At 38.8% G+C, this 12,501-nt stretch overlaps 3 non-coding genes across 3 annotated transcripts; all 3 read right to left on the bottom strand.

Moving 5' to 3' along the window:
- Positions 1-740: 740 nt before the first annotated feature.
- On the bottom strand, positions 741-822 carry trnas-uga (transfer RNA serine (anticodon UGA)). Its single transcript has one exon. It is a non-coding gene; the product is annotated as a tRNA-Ser (tRNA).
- A 6,892-nt stretch (positions 823-7,714) lies between these two features.
- On the bottom strand, positions 7,715-7,796 carry trnas-cga (transfer RNA serine (anticodon CGA)). Its single transcript has one exon. It is a non-coding gene; the product is annotated as a tRNA-Ser (tRNA).
- Positions 7,797-9,955: 2,159 nt separating this feature from the next.
- trnas-uga (transfer RNA serine (anticodon UGA)) lies at positions 9,956-10,037 on the bottom strand. Its single transcript has one exon. It is a non-coding gene; the product is annotated as a tRNA-Ser (tRNA).
- Positions 10,038-12,501: the final 2,464 nt, after the last annotated feature.

Below are 12,501 nucleotides of genomic sequence, written 5' to 3'. Positions count from 1 at the left end.
CACATCACCACATCTTTTCTTGAAGAGGAAGCCCACCTCCCTCAAAGGCTGGTAAGAGGACAGCAAGTGATTAGGGGAGGTCTGCAACTAACTGACAGACTTAAACCCTGGACCCTCAGATTAAAAGTCTGATGCTCTACCGACTGAGCTATCCTGGCTCTTACCAAGGTGCAGGCACCTCGGGGATTTAACAGCACTTTCTCCATAAAGTGTTCCTGCTTTGTCAGCTTAAAATTTGTGGCATCAAATGATGAAGACCACAATATATAAAGGGACAAAAGAGATAGTCTGCTCCTGGCAAGCTAGGAACACTGACATTGAAAGAGTGTTCTTTTTTTCATGGCCGGTTGCTAACTCTAAGGTGGTTTGGACAAACAAGTAATTGGTACATAAATTGAGTAGGTTTCTGTTTCACTATGCTAAGAGAGAACAAATCCGACATTTCAAAACACTAATATGCAAGATTCTCCACCAAATAGAATGCGGCAACTCTTGAGCTGCACACTGTGAAGGCCTTGGAGTTATCGGGGATGCCAAAGCCATTGTTCCGATTGCCTGAATAGAATGGGCAAAATCACAGATGATCTGGGCCTTTTGAAACGGTGCTCACTTCAAGCTTGAAAAGAGATGTGAGTTGCCCATTTTAAGTGCTGCATATGAAGTAAGAGAAAAATCCAGATTGTACACAGCTCCTGGATGTCACAATTCCTGTTGCAAACAGAAAAAGTGACGAGGATCCACGTAGTCGGCAGGGTTCGAACCTGCGCGGGGAGACCCCAATGGATTTCAAGTCCATCGCCTTAACCTCTCGGCCACGACTACTCCTGCCTGTGGGTCACATGCTATTTTTTTTCTGGATGTCAGGTTTGCTTTCTCTGTATAGTGTTTAGTACTTTGTGTTGTGCCCGCAGCATCCCCAGTCCAAATCCGGATCACGACATTCTTTTCGTGTAGGTGAAGACGTCGTTGAACTCCTTTTTGCCATCACAGTATTTTAGTCGAGTGCATCCTCTGCTGCTCGCTTTTGCATTGATGGTTCTACCATAATGTGTGAGCAACATGTATGTACATATTTGTATTTTTGAGGGAATATTGTTTATGCATGGTTATTGAAAAAACTAAAAAATTAAGTTTTTGAAATAAGGACACAAAAAACATACTAAATATGTGTCCACAAGACTTTTGACTAATGTACGTTGTCGCCTAGAGTTTTGGCTTCAAAATGATCTGAAAATCATCCTTCCTAATCATTCACATAAAACAATAAATTGTTTTAAATTGTAAAAAAAATAGTTTTTTGTTTGCCAAGGCAATATGCGGATGGGCGGAACGGCCCAACCCCTATCATGAATAATTAAGTGGTTCTCAGACAGTGACCCTGCATAATAATGAGCCTTTCATTCAGGGGTGTCACACAAGAAAGAATGCAAGGACAATATATATATATATATATATATATATATATATATATATATTGTCATTGCATTCTTTCTTGTATATATATAGCCTACATATATATATATACACACACACACACACACACACACACACATATATATATATATATATATATAGAAACAATCAAAATATAAATGAAAGCCAAAAGCACATTTTTAGTCATACCTGGAAACAAATCCTGGTCAAATGCTATATGGGCCATTCTACAGAATTGGTTCAAAGTTACAGTTGGAAACATCTTGAAAAGAAAATAGTCTTTTCCCATAAATGTCTTATAAAGTATTATTTTTTAAAGTAGACCAATACAATAAAAATAAACCAGTCGCATTTCAAAGTCGCTCGCGAAATGACCGCCAGGTGGCGCAAAGGGACATTTATCAAAACGTAAGTGGGGCTAATGTCAATTAACAGTAAGGATGAAATTCTACAAGTTATGGTAATTTACAAATAAGCCTACAACAAACATTTATTTTTAAACAAATATTTTTAAATATGCAACATGCACGTTTAAACAACAAACAATACAATCTGAACCAGCGCTTCTGCTCCTGTATTGAGACATGCAGCGCGTTTCAGTTACGATCCTGGTTCCAGTGGCCTTAATACATTCACGGCTTTTTAAAATGTCACAAAGCGTTTTGAGATGGTTTTGAATGAAATATTGAAGTTTATAATTAGGGTATTTTGGCACACCACGCCGAGTGGCTATGCATTATTCTAAAATCTGGCTTTATTCTGGCATGTTGAATTAGAGTTTGACAAACGCGGCGGCGCGTTCATTTGAATTTATTTTTCTCATAACAGCTAAAAGAACTTACTGCGTAATTGTTGGTCATACAGATAAGATATCATCTTTTAAAACTGTAAAAGGTCTACTTTTATTCATGTAATGACAAAACGTTTTCTCGCTCATGTGAGAAACAAACGTTTGGGCATTTCTCAGTGAGGAAATTAATAGCCGAGCGGTAGAACTGACGGTTCGATCATCAAGATGACACGGGTTCGAATCTCAAACAAACATTGTGTACTGTAAATTTTATATTTATTAATGCAGAGAGATTTGTCTAGCTCTAAAACTCTGTTACACCATACAGTTTTTTGCTTATATTTATAAAATAAAATTACCATGCATTTCCATTTTACACTAAGGAACAATAGTATCCAACAGAACGACTTTGCATCTGTACCAATCGGGTACCAATCGTAATTTCAAAAGCAGTTCTGTAAAAAAAGGAATTTTATATATATAGCCTATATATATATTTTTTTTATTAGGCCTATTATTATTATTTTTTTGATTCCCTACAACCTAGAGTTTTTAAAAACATGGTTTTAAGTAAAGTGTGATTTGCCAGGGGGGGCGGGGATTTCCTTCTGGTCTAAACATCCCTGCTTCTGCTGAATTATTTGAATCCCCACACCCCTCCCTCCACAGTAATCAATGCTATAGGCTACTTCACCAATAGACCATATCAAATATAAAATAGAGATATGCAACAAGCACGTTTAAACGACAAACAATAAAATCAAAACCAGCGTTTCAGTTGTTCATTAGTTCCAGTGGCCTTAATGCATGCACGGCTTTTCAAAATTTCATAAAGCGTTTTGAGATTATTTTGAATGAAATATTGAAGTTTATAATTAAGTATAGCAATTGTATAGCAATTGTAAGTCGCTTTGGATAAAAGCGTCAGCTAAATGAATAAATGTAAATGTAAATGTAAGTGTTTTGGCACACCACGCCGAGTGGCCCTATGCATTTTTCTAAAGTCGGGTTTTATTCGAACTTTTGCTAACGACAAAAGTTTATCTGTCGTCTCTGTCTCCGGGAACTGCGCGTCACAAAAATGAACCGAAAGCCACTTCAGCTCAGTCACTATAAGAAATCGGCTATGTCTAAAGCCTTTAAATGTCTAAATATTCAGGCTAATAAATGTTATCTGATTATGTAATCCATAATGAAAACGAGAGGTACAGAGGATCTACTCAAACATGTAGCCTATGTAAGCGCTTCCCAATGAGAAAATGACAAGACAAGGGTGAAAATCTCGCTCTAATTAAATGTAGCAGGCTAAATCGCCCTGAATTAAAATGTAAAAACAGATCAAATAATGTATTTGTCGAAATGTTGCGATATTGTTTCATTTAAGTTCATAATTATTCTATACATGTTATTTAATTTAGCAGCATTACCACGAAGCACCGTGGTTCGATATTTATTTGAATAATAAAGAAAAAAAAAAAACTTAATTCACAAATTGCATGCCTGGTTGTAAGGATCCAAAGATCCCTGTAGAATTTAATATTGAGTTGAACATTTTATTCATGACAACAAATTAACATGCGTTTTTTCATATTATATTTAGTTTTGCTTGGAAAAAGCTGGCCCAAACCAGTTTTATTTCATCAATTACTGAAATAATGAAATATTTAGTAATAAACTTTTATGACAGAAATATCACTAGGCTACATGTAACTTAAATCATTTAATTCCTTCATTATCAACACTGTCTAGAATAGCGATTTAAGTGTAAATTGCGACTTCTCTTTGTGTTAAATCAGCCTCAGACTCCGATAGCCGGTGGGGGGTTGGAGGGACAGTTCAGTGCTGTATCGAGCGCGCAGGACAATAGGCCTAGGTGTTAATGTTCCTTTTTCATATGGAGAGCGAGGGAGACTAAACAAACTTGTTAAAAAGAGATTCAGCGCGAGAGAGGCAAAGAAAAACGCATGTTTTAATTTAATTATGTTGCTTTGGACAATTTTCGTTTTGTAGGCCTACTGTTTTAATTGTTTAATATAGCTGTCATTTCTTTGGCAATACAAATTTAAAATGTCGCAAGAATAAGATTAGCCTAGTGTTTCTTATTTTGCATCGCAAAAGAAATAAACTCTAAACCCGATGCAACCCTGTTTTAAATATTTAAAAAAACTGTCCCGACACTTTATTTAAACCTTGAAATGTTCGAACTTGGTTTCAAACTTAAGTAATTTTAGTGTTCTTTTACATTACACAATAATTTAGCAGACTAAAGACGTGCTTCTTCATTTTCATTTTCTGATGCAATCGGCTGACAATCCTCCTTCATCAGTTTATGTCCTTTGTGCAGCGCTGCGGTTCCAGGAATGTAGCAAATTTATGTTGTAATAATAATTAAACAAAACTCTTGACTTTAAATAAGTAAACAGTTATAAACAGTTAGCTATTTAAGCATCAAGAAGGTTAAATATAAACGCTGTTGGCCAACATCGGTTAACAACATGTATGCTACATTGAGATTCGATCTCGGGTCGATTGAAGCTCCTCGAAGCTCGTGTTGTTGCGTTAACCACTGAGCTACCGTCTGTACGTCTGTAAATGTTTTTATTGCAATGTTTTATTTTTTCATTATTTATTCAATTTCATTTCAGTAGCCTAATTTCAGTATTGTGATTATGAATTATTTTAACTACGTTTCACTTGTTGAATTCATCTGCTACCAGCTTTCAATTGCTCTGAATGAGCCGCGGTGCGGCGGCAGATTACGCATTAGAGAGAATAAACAAACACTTTTCAGAGTCTATGATTGTAGCGCCTCTTGGCGGTAAAAGGCAGAAAATACACCCCACATTTTACCGCTGCGGTGGAACGGCTGATGTGGGCATTGTCATGGCTTGCCTCAACATTTGCGTTTGAATAGCGCGCGTCCTCCGTGGGCGTGTCAGATTAACGCGTAATGAAGTGTAATGAACTGAGGGAAAAAATCTGACAGCACTCTCTTTTCATACAGATTACATAAACTGAGAATATTTGTTTTTTATATAAATTACTTCATTGAAAAGAAGAGAAATCAAGCTTCATAAAGAAAAATCTCTCGTGCCTGTATGACAAGTATTTGCAGAGTTAGAGTTAATTTTTCGGACGTGTTTCAGAATGGACTGCACTGACAGAGAGAAGGCAAAACTCGCATCATGTTTATTTTTCTTTATTTGACAAAAAGCACAAAACTTTGTTTTTATTGTGAGTATACATAAAAATAATAGACAATTAACAGGATCGATTGATGTATAACACTTATATGTACGATCAAAATCAACAGAGTATTTTAAGTCTATTTTTCTGCTATGTGAAAAAAAAACGGCAAAACGCGCCGGCGCGTTTCTGGTCCCCAGAGGGTTAAACCTTGAAATGTTCGAACTTGGTTTCAAACTTAAGTGATTTTAGTGTTCTTTTACATTACACTATAATTTAGCAGACTAAAGACGTGCTTCTTCATTTTCATTTTCTGATGCAATCGGCTGACAATCTTCCTTCATCAGTTTATGTCTGCAGCGCTGCGGTTCCAGGAATGTAGCAAATTTATGTTGTAATAATAATTAAACAAAACTCTTGACTTTAAATAAGTAAACCGTTATAAACAGTTAGCTATTTAAGCATCAAGAAGGTTAAATATAAACGCTGTTGGCCAACATCGGTTAACAACATGTATACTACATTGAGATTCGATCTCGGGTCGATTGAAGCTCCTCGAAGCTCGTGTTGTTGCGTTAACCACTGAGCTATCGTCTGTACGTCTGTAAATGTTTTTATTTCAATGTTTTATTTTTTCATTATTTATTCAATTTCATTTCAGTAGCCTAATTTCAGTATTGTGATTATGAATTATTTTAACTACGTTTCACTTGTTGAATTCATCTGCTACCAGCTTTCAATCGCTCTGAATGAGCCGCGGTGCGGCGGCAGATTACGCATTAGAGAGAATAAACAAACACTTTTCAGAGTCTATGATTGTAGCGCCTCTTGGCGGTAAAAGGCAGAAAATACACCCCACATTTTACCGCCGCGTTGGAACGGCTGATGTGGGCATTGTCATGGCTTGCCTCAACATTTGCGTTTGAATAGCGCGCGTCCTCCGTGGGCGTGTCAGATTAACGCGTAATGAAGTGTAATGAGCTGGGGGGGAAAAATCTGACAGCACTCTCTTTTCATACAGATTACATAAACTGAGAATATTTGTTTTTTATATAAATTACTTCATTGAAAAGAAGAGAATTCAAGCTTCATAAAGAAAAATCTCTCGTGCCTGTATGACAAGTATTTGCAGAGTTAGAGTTAATTTTTCGGACGTGTTTCAGAATGGACTGCACTGACAGAGAGAAGGCAAAACTCGCATCATGTTTATTTTTCTTTATTTGACAAAAAGCACAAAACTTTGTTTTTATTGTGAGTATACAGAAAAATAATAGACAATTAACAGGATCGATTGATGTATAACACTTATATGTACGATCAAAATCAACAGAGTATTTTAAGTCTATTTTTCTGCTATGTGAAAAAAAAACGGCAAAACGTGCCGGCGCGTTTCTGGTCCCCAGAGGGTTAACAGCACTTTCTCCATAAAGTGCTCCTGCTTTGTCAGCTTAAAATTTGTGGCATCAAATGATGAAGACCACAATTTGTAAAGGGGCAAGAGAGATGGGCTGCTCCTGGCAAGCTAGGAACACTGACATTGAAAGAGTGTTCTTTTTTTCATGGCCGGTTGCTAACTCTAAGGTGTTTTGGACAAACAAGTAATTGGTACATAATGAGTTTCACTATGCTAAGAGAGAGCTGATCCAACATTTCAAAACACTAATATGCAAGATTCTCCACAAAATAGAATGCAGCAACTCTTGAGCTGCACACTGTGAAGGCCTTGAAGTTATCGGGGATGCCAAAGCCATTGCTCCGATTGCCTGAATAGAATGGGCAAAATCACAGATGATCTGGGCCTTTTGAAACGGTGCTCACTTCAGGCTTGAAAAGACATGTACACAATTTATAAAGGGACAAAAGAGATAGGCTGCTCCTGGCAATCTAGGAACACTGACATTGAAAGAGTGTTCTTTTTTTCATGGCCGGTTGCTAACTCTAAGGTGGTTTGGACAAACAAGCAATTGGTACATAATGAGTAGGTTTCTGTTTCACTATGCTAAGAGAGAACAAATCCGACATTTTAAAACACTAATATGCAAGATTCTCCACCAAATAGAATGCGGCAACTCTTGAGCTGCACACTGTGAAGGCCTTGAAGTTATCGGGGATGCCAAAGCCATTGCTCCAATTGCCTGAATAGAATGGGCAAAATCACAGATGATCTGGGCCTTTTGAAACGGTGCTCACTTCAGGCTTGAAAAGAGATGTGGGTTTTCTAATATACGTGCTGCATATGAAGTTAAAGAAAAAAGCAGCTCGTACACAGCTCCTGTCGCAAACAGCCAAAGTGACGAGGAACCACGTAGTCGGCAGGGTTCGAACCTGCACGGGGAGACCCCAACGGATTTCGAGTCCATCGCCTTAACCTCTCGGCCACGACTACTCCTGCCTGTGAGTCACATGCTATTTTATTTTCTGGATGTGAGCAACAGATAACACTGTGGCCAACCATGAATGCCAATGTGAGCAGCAGAGGATGCACTCGGCTAAAGTACTGTGATGGCAAAAAGGAGTTCAATGACAAGGTACAGGCACCTCTGGGATTTAACAGCACTTTCTCCATAAAGTGCTCCTGCTTTGTCAGCTTAAAATTTGTGGCATCAAATGATGAAGACCACAATTTGTAAAGGGGCAAGAGAGATGGGCTGCTCCTGGCAAGCTAGGAACACTGACATTGAAAGAGTGTTCTTATTTCATGGCCAGTTGCTAACTCTAAGGTGTTTTGGACAAACAAGTAATTGGTACATAATGAGTTTCATTATGCTAAGAGAGAGCAAATCCGACATTTCAAAACACTAATATGAAAGATTCTCCACAAACTAGAATGCAGCAACTCTTGAGCTGCACACTGTGAAGGCCTTGAAGTTATCGGGGATGCCAAAGCCATTGCTCCGATTGCCTGAATAGCATGGGCAAAATCACAGATGATCTGGGCCTTTTGAAATGGTGCTCACTTCAGGCTTGAAAAGAGATTTGCACAATTTAAAAAGGGACAAAAGAGATAGGCTGCTCCTGGCAATCTAGGAACATTGACATTGAAAGAGTGTTCTTTTTTTCATGGCCGGTTGCTAACTCTAAGGTGGTTTGGACAAACAAGCAATTGGTACATAATGAGTAGGTTTCTGTTTCACTATGCTAAGAGTGAACAAATCCGACATTTCAAAACACTAACATGCAAGATTCTCCACAAAATAGAATGCAGCAACTCTTGAGCTAAACACTGTGAAGGCCTTGGAGTTATCGGGGATGCCAAAGCCATTGCTCCGATTGCCTGAATAGAATGGCCAAAATCACCGTTGATCTGAGCCTTTTGAAACGGTGCTCACTTCAAGCTTGAAAAGAGATGTGGGTTGCACCTTTTAAGTGCTGCATATGAAGTAAGAGAAAACCTATCTGTTTGAAATCTCTTGATCTGTTACAGTTCTCACTTAATCCCAGATTATTTATCTGCTTGAAATTTCTTGTTCTGTTACAGACCTCAATTAATCTCAGATTTTTCCCTCGTATCTGTTTGAAATTTCTTGATCTATATAGATCTCAATTAATCTCAGATTACGTACCACAGAAACAGCCTTCAGCCAATATGGTTCAATTTCACTCTTCTCCCCAATTAAACTGAATTTAATTAACTTACCCAAAAGAAAATAAATTGAACTGTCTCTTACCAGAGATGCTTCTGTTGCCACCGGGTTCTTTAGATTCCAGTGGTCGATTCTCCCGGCCCTGACATCGGTCGGCCCCTCTCTCTCAAGTTTACGAGGTAGAGCTGGAACTTACTTAGTCCAGGTGGCCAAACACCATCCGATCTCAGGTCCAGGAGGCACGTCCAAGGAATATCACTTCTGACACCAAAACTGTTGTGGCAAAAATTGTTGTGGCATTCTATTTTCTATTTTCTCCACAAAATAGAATGCAGCAACTCTTGAGCTAAACACTGTGAAGGCCTTGGAGTTATCGGGGATGCCAAAGCCATTGCTCCGATTGCCTGAATAGAATGGCCAAAATCACCGTTGATCTGGGCCTTTTGAAATGGTGCTCACTTCAGGCTTGAAAAGAGATTTGCACAATTTAAAAAGGGACAAAAGAGATAGGCTGCTCCTGGCAATCTAGGAACATTGACATTGAAAGAGTGTTCTTTTTTTCATGGCCGGTTGCTAACTCTAAGGTGGTTTGGACAAACAAGCAATTGGTACATAATGAGTAGGTTTCTGTTTCACTATGCTAAGAGTGAACAAATCCGACATTTCAAAACACTAACATGCAAGATTCTCCACAAAATAGAATGCAGCAACTCTTGAGCTAAACACTGTGAAGGCCTTGGAGTTATCGGGGATGCCAAAGCCATTGCTCCGATTGCCTGAATAGAATGGCCAAAATCACCGTTGATCTGAGCCTTTTGAAACGGTGCTCACTTCAAGCTTGAAAAGAGATGTGGGTTGCACCTTTTAAGTGCTGCATATGAAGTAAGAGAAAAATCTAGATTGTACACAGCTCCTGGATGTCACAATACCTGTCGCAAACAGACAAAGTAACAAGGATCCACGTAGTTGGCAGGGTTCGAACCTGCGCGGGGAGACCCCAATGGATTTCAAGTCCATCGCCTTAACCTCTCGGCCACGACTACTCCTGCCTGTGGGTCACATGCTATTTTCTTTTCTGGATGTAAGCAACAGAGAACACTGGGGCCAACCATCAATGCAAATGCGAACAGCAGAGGATGCACTCGGCTAAAATACTGTGATGGCAAAAAGGAGTTCAACGACGTCTTCACCTACACGAAAAGAGTGTCGTGATCCGGATTTGGACTGGGGATGCTGCGGGTGCAACACAAAGTACTAAACACTATACAGAGAAAGCAAACCACTCACTCAGGCCTGCACACGACCGCTTAGAAGTGACTGAACATACATAGTCGACAGCAAGCTTCAGCTCGTTTCTCTATTTTATTTTTTTATTTTATTTTTTATTATTGCAAGTTAACAAAAACATTGTAGTTTATACAAGATAACAGATCATTGAATTATATACACATACAAAAGAAGGAAAGACGTACATGGAGCACACACAATGTAAAAAAAAAAAAAAAAAAAAAAAAAAAAAAAAAACAGTTAAATATAAATATATCGATCTAGTGATGTATGCAGGTACATTGGTAAGTTTAAGCAATGGGATATTTTAGAGATTTAGATAGAAGCAATATTGAGATATTCATAGTAATTGTAATAGAATTGTAGTAGATGTAGAGGCAGTGTTCATAATAATAATAATAATTATAACAAAGATAAAAATAGTGGCGGTAGTACTTGGCAACAAACAGCATTCATGAAAATAAAAGTAGGAGTGGTAGTAGTGGTAGCACTGTATTTTTTAATAATAATAATAGTAATTATAATAATACTTTTAGATCAGTAAATAAGATTATTGTGAATATACACTATTCTCTGGGCCTGGGAGCCATTCTACCATTGCCGGTGAGCACAACTAACAGACCTCCCCGACCCCCCATCGTCAGCGACACCCAACCCCAAGAGTTACACCTCTGTTTCGCTGAGTCTTCCTCCGCAGAATAAGATGGGGCACCATAACAGGCAGCTCGTTTCTCTAAAGTCTCCCACCACTGCTTGCTGAGACAGCAACCAAGCATTACAGAAGGCAAAACAACACCAAATGCTGGGAAATAACACATCACCACATCTTTTCTTGAAGAGGAAGCCCACCTCCTTCAAAGGCTGGTAAGAGGACAGCAAGTGATTAGGGGAGGTCTGCAACAAACTGACAGACTTAAACCCTGGACCCTCAGATTAAAAGTCTGATGCTCTACCGACTGAGCTATCCGGGCTCTTACCAAGGTACAGGCACCTCGGGGATTTAACAGCACTTTCTCCATAAAGTGTTCCTGCTTTGTCAGCTTAAAATTTGTGGCATCAAATGATGAAGACCACAATATATAAAGGGACAAAAGAGATAGTCTGCTCCTGGCAAGCTAGGAACACTGACATTGAAAGAGTGTTCTTTTTTTCATGGCCGGTTGCTAACTCTAAGGTGGTGTGGTGGCAATTTTAATGATATTCATTGATCTTTAGTTAAATATAGATGATTCAAAGAATGTCACATGTGTGTCTCTCACTTGTAGTGAGAGAGGATTCTGTTTATGTACCTGGGGAGGCAGAAGAGGGAGACACTCCAGAGAACAGACGAACAAGGACCTCTGACCTAGATGTCAGAAGGCCACTTAGTGCAGGGGAGCTTAGTGGGCCAACTAGTGACGTCTATGGAAAACTACTGGGAGGAAGGCTCTGGGGGGAAGAAGGCCTTGAAACTAAGATAAAAGCTAGTTCAGTCTGTCTGGGGGTGTGTCACTCTTCTGCACAGGGTAACAACTGTGTATTAGACTGCTCCTATTCTTGCAAGAATAAATACTTCTATTTTACATAATTTGACTCTGAGTGTCTCTTACGCAGTGATGTTTGTTTGAGATGAATTTTTGCCACAACAGTTTTGGTGTCAGAAGTGATATTCCTTGGACGTGCCTCCTGGACCTGAGATCGGATGGTGTTTGGCCACCTGGACTAAGTAAGTTCCAGCTCTACCTCGTAAACTTGAGAGAGAGGGGCCGACCGATGTCAGGGCCGGGAGAATCGACCACTGGAATCTAAAGAACCCGGTGGCAACAGAAGCATCTCTGGTAAGAGACAGTTCAATTTATTTTCTTTTGGGTAAGTTAATTAAATTCAGTTTAATTGGGGAGAAGAGTGAAATTGAACCATATTGGCTGAAGGCTGTTTCTGTGGTACGTAATCTGAGATTAATTGAGATCTATATAGATCAAGAAATTTCAAACAGATACGAGGGAAAAATCTGAGATTAATTGAGGTCTGTAACAGAACAAGAAATTTCAAGCAGATAAATAATCTGGGATTAAGTGAGAACTGTAACAGATCAAGAGATTTCAAACAGATAGGTACCCTGAAAATTAGTTGTTCCACGACGGAGCAAATTGTTTTTAGGTACTGAGGCTAATTAGGGGGAACCAGAATTTTTTTGGTAAACCATAATTAGGAGGGCACTAATAGTGCAACCCGACCGAT

Source organism: Rhinichthys klamathensis, unplaced genomic scaffold, assembly GCF_029890125.1.
Source record: "Rhinichthys klamathensis goyatoka isolate OS25496 unplaced genomic scaffold, OSU_Roscu_1.1 h1tg000001l_1, whole genome shotgun sequence".
In the NCBI taxonomy this organism is placed as follows: Eukaryota; Metazoa; Chordata; class Actinopteri; order Cypriniformes; family Leuciscidae; genus Rhinichthys; species Rhinichthys klamathensis.
This window is presented reverse-complemented; position numbering and strand designations above follow the sequence as displayed.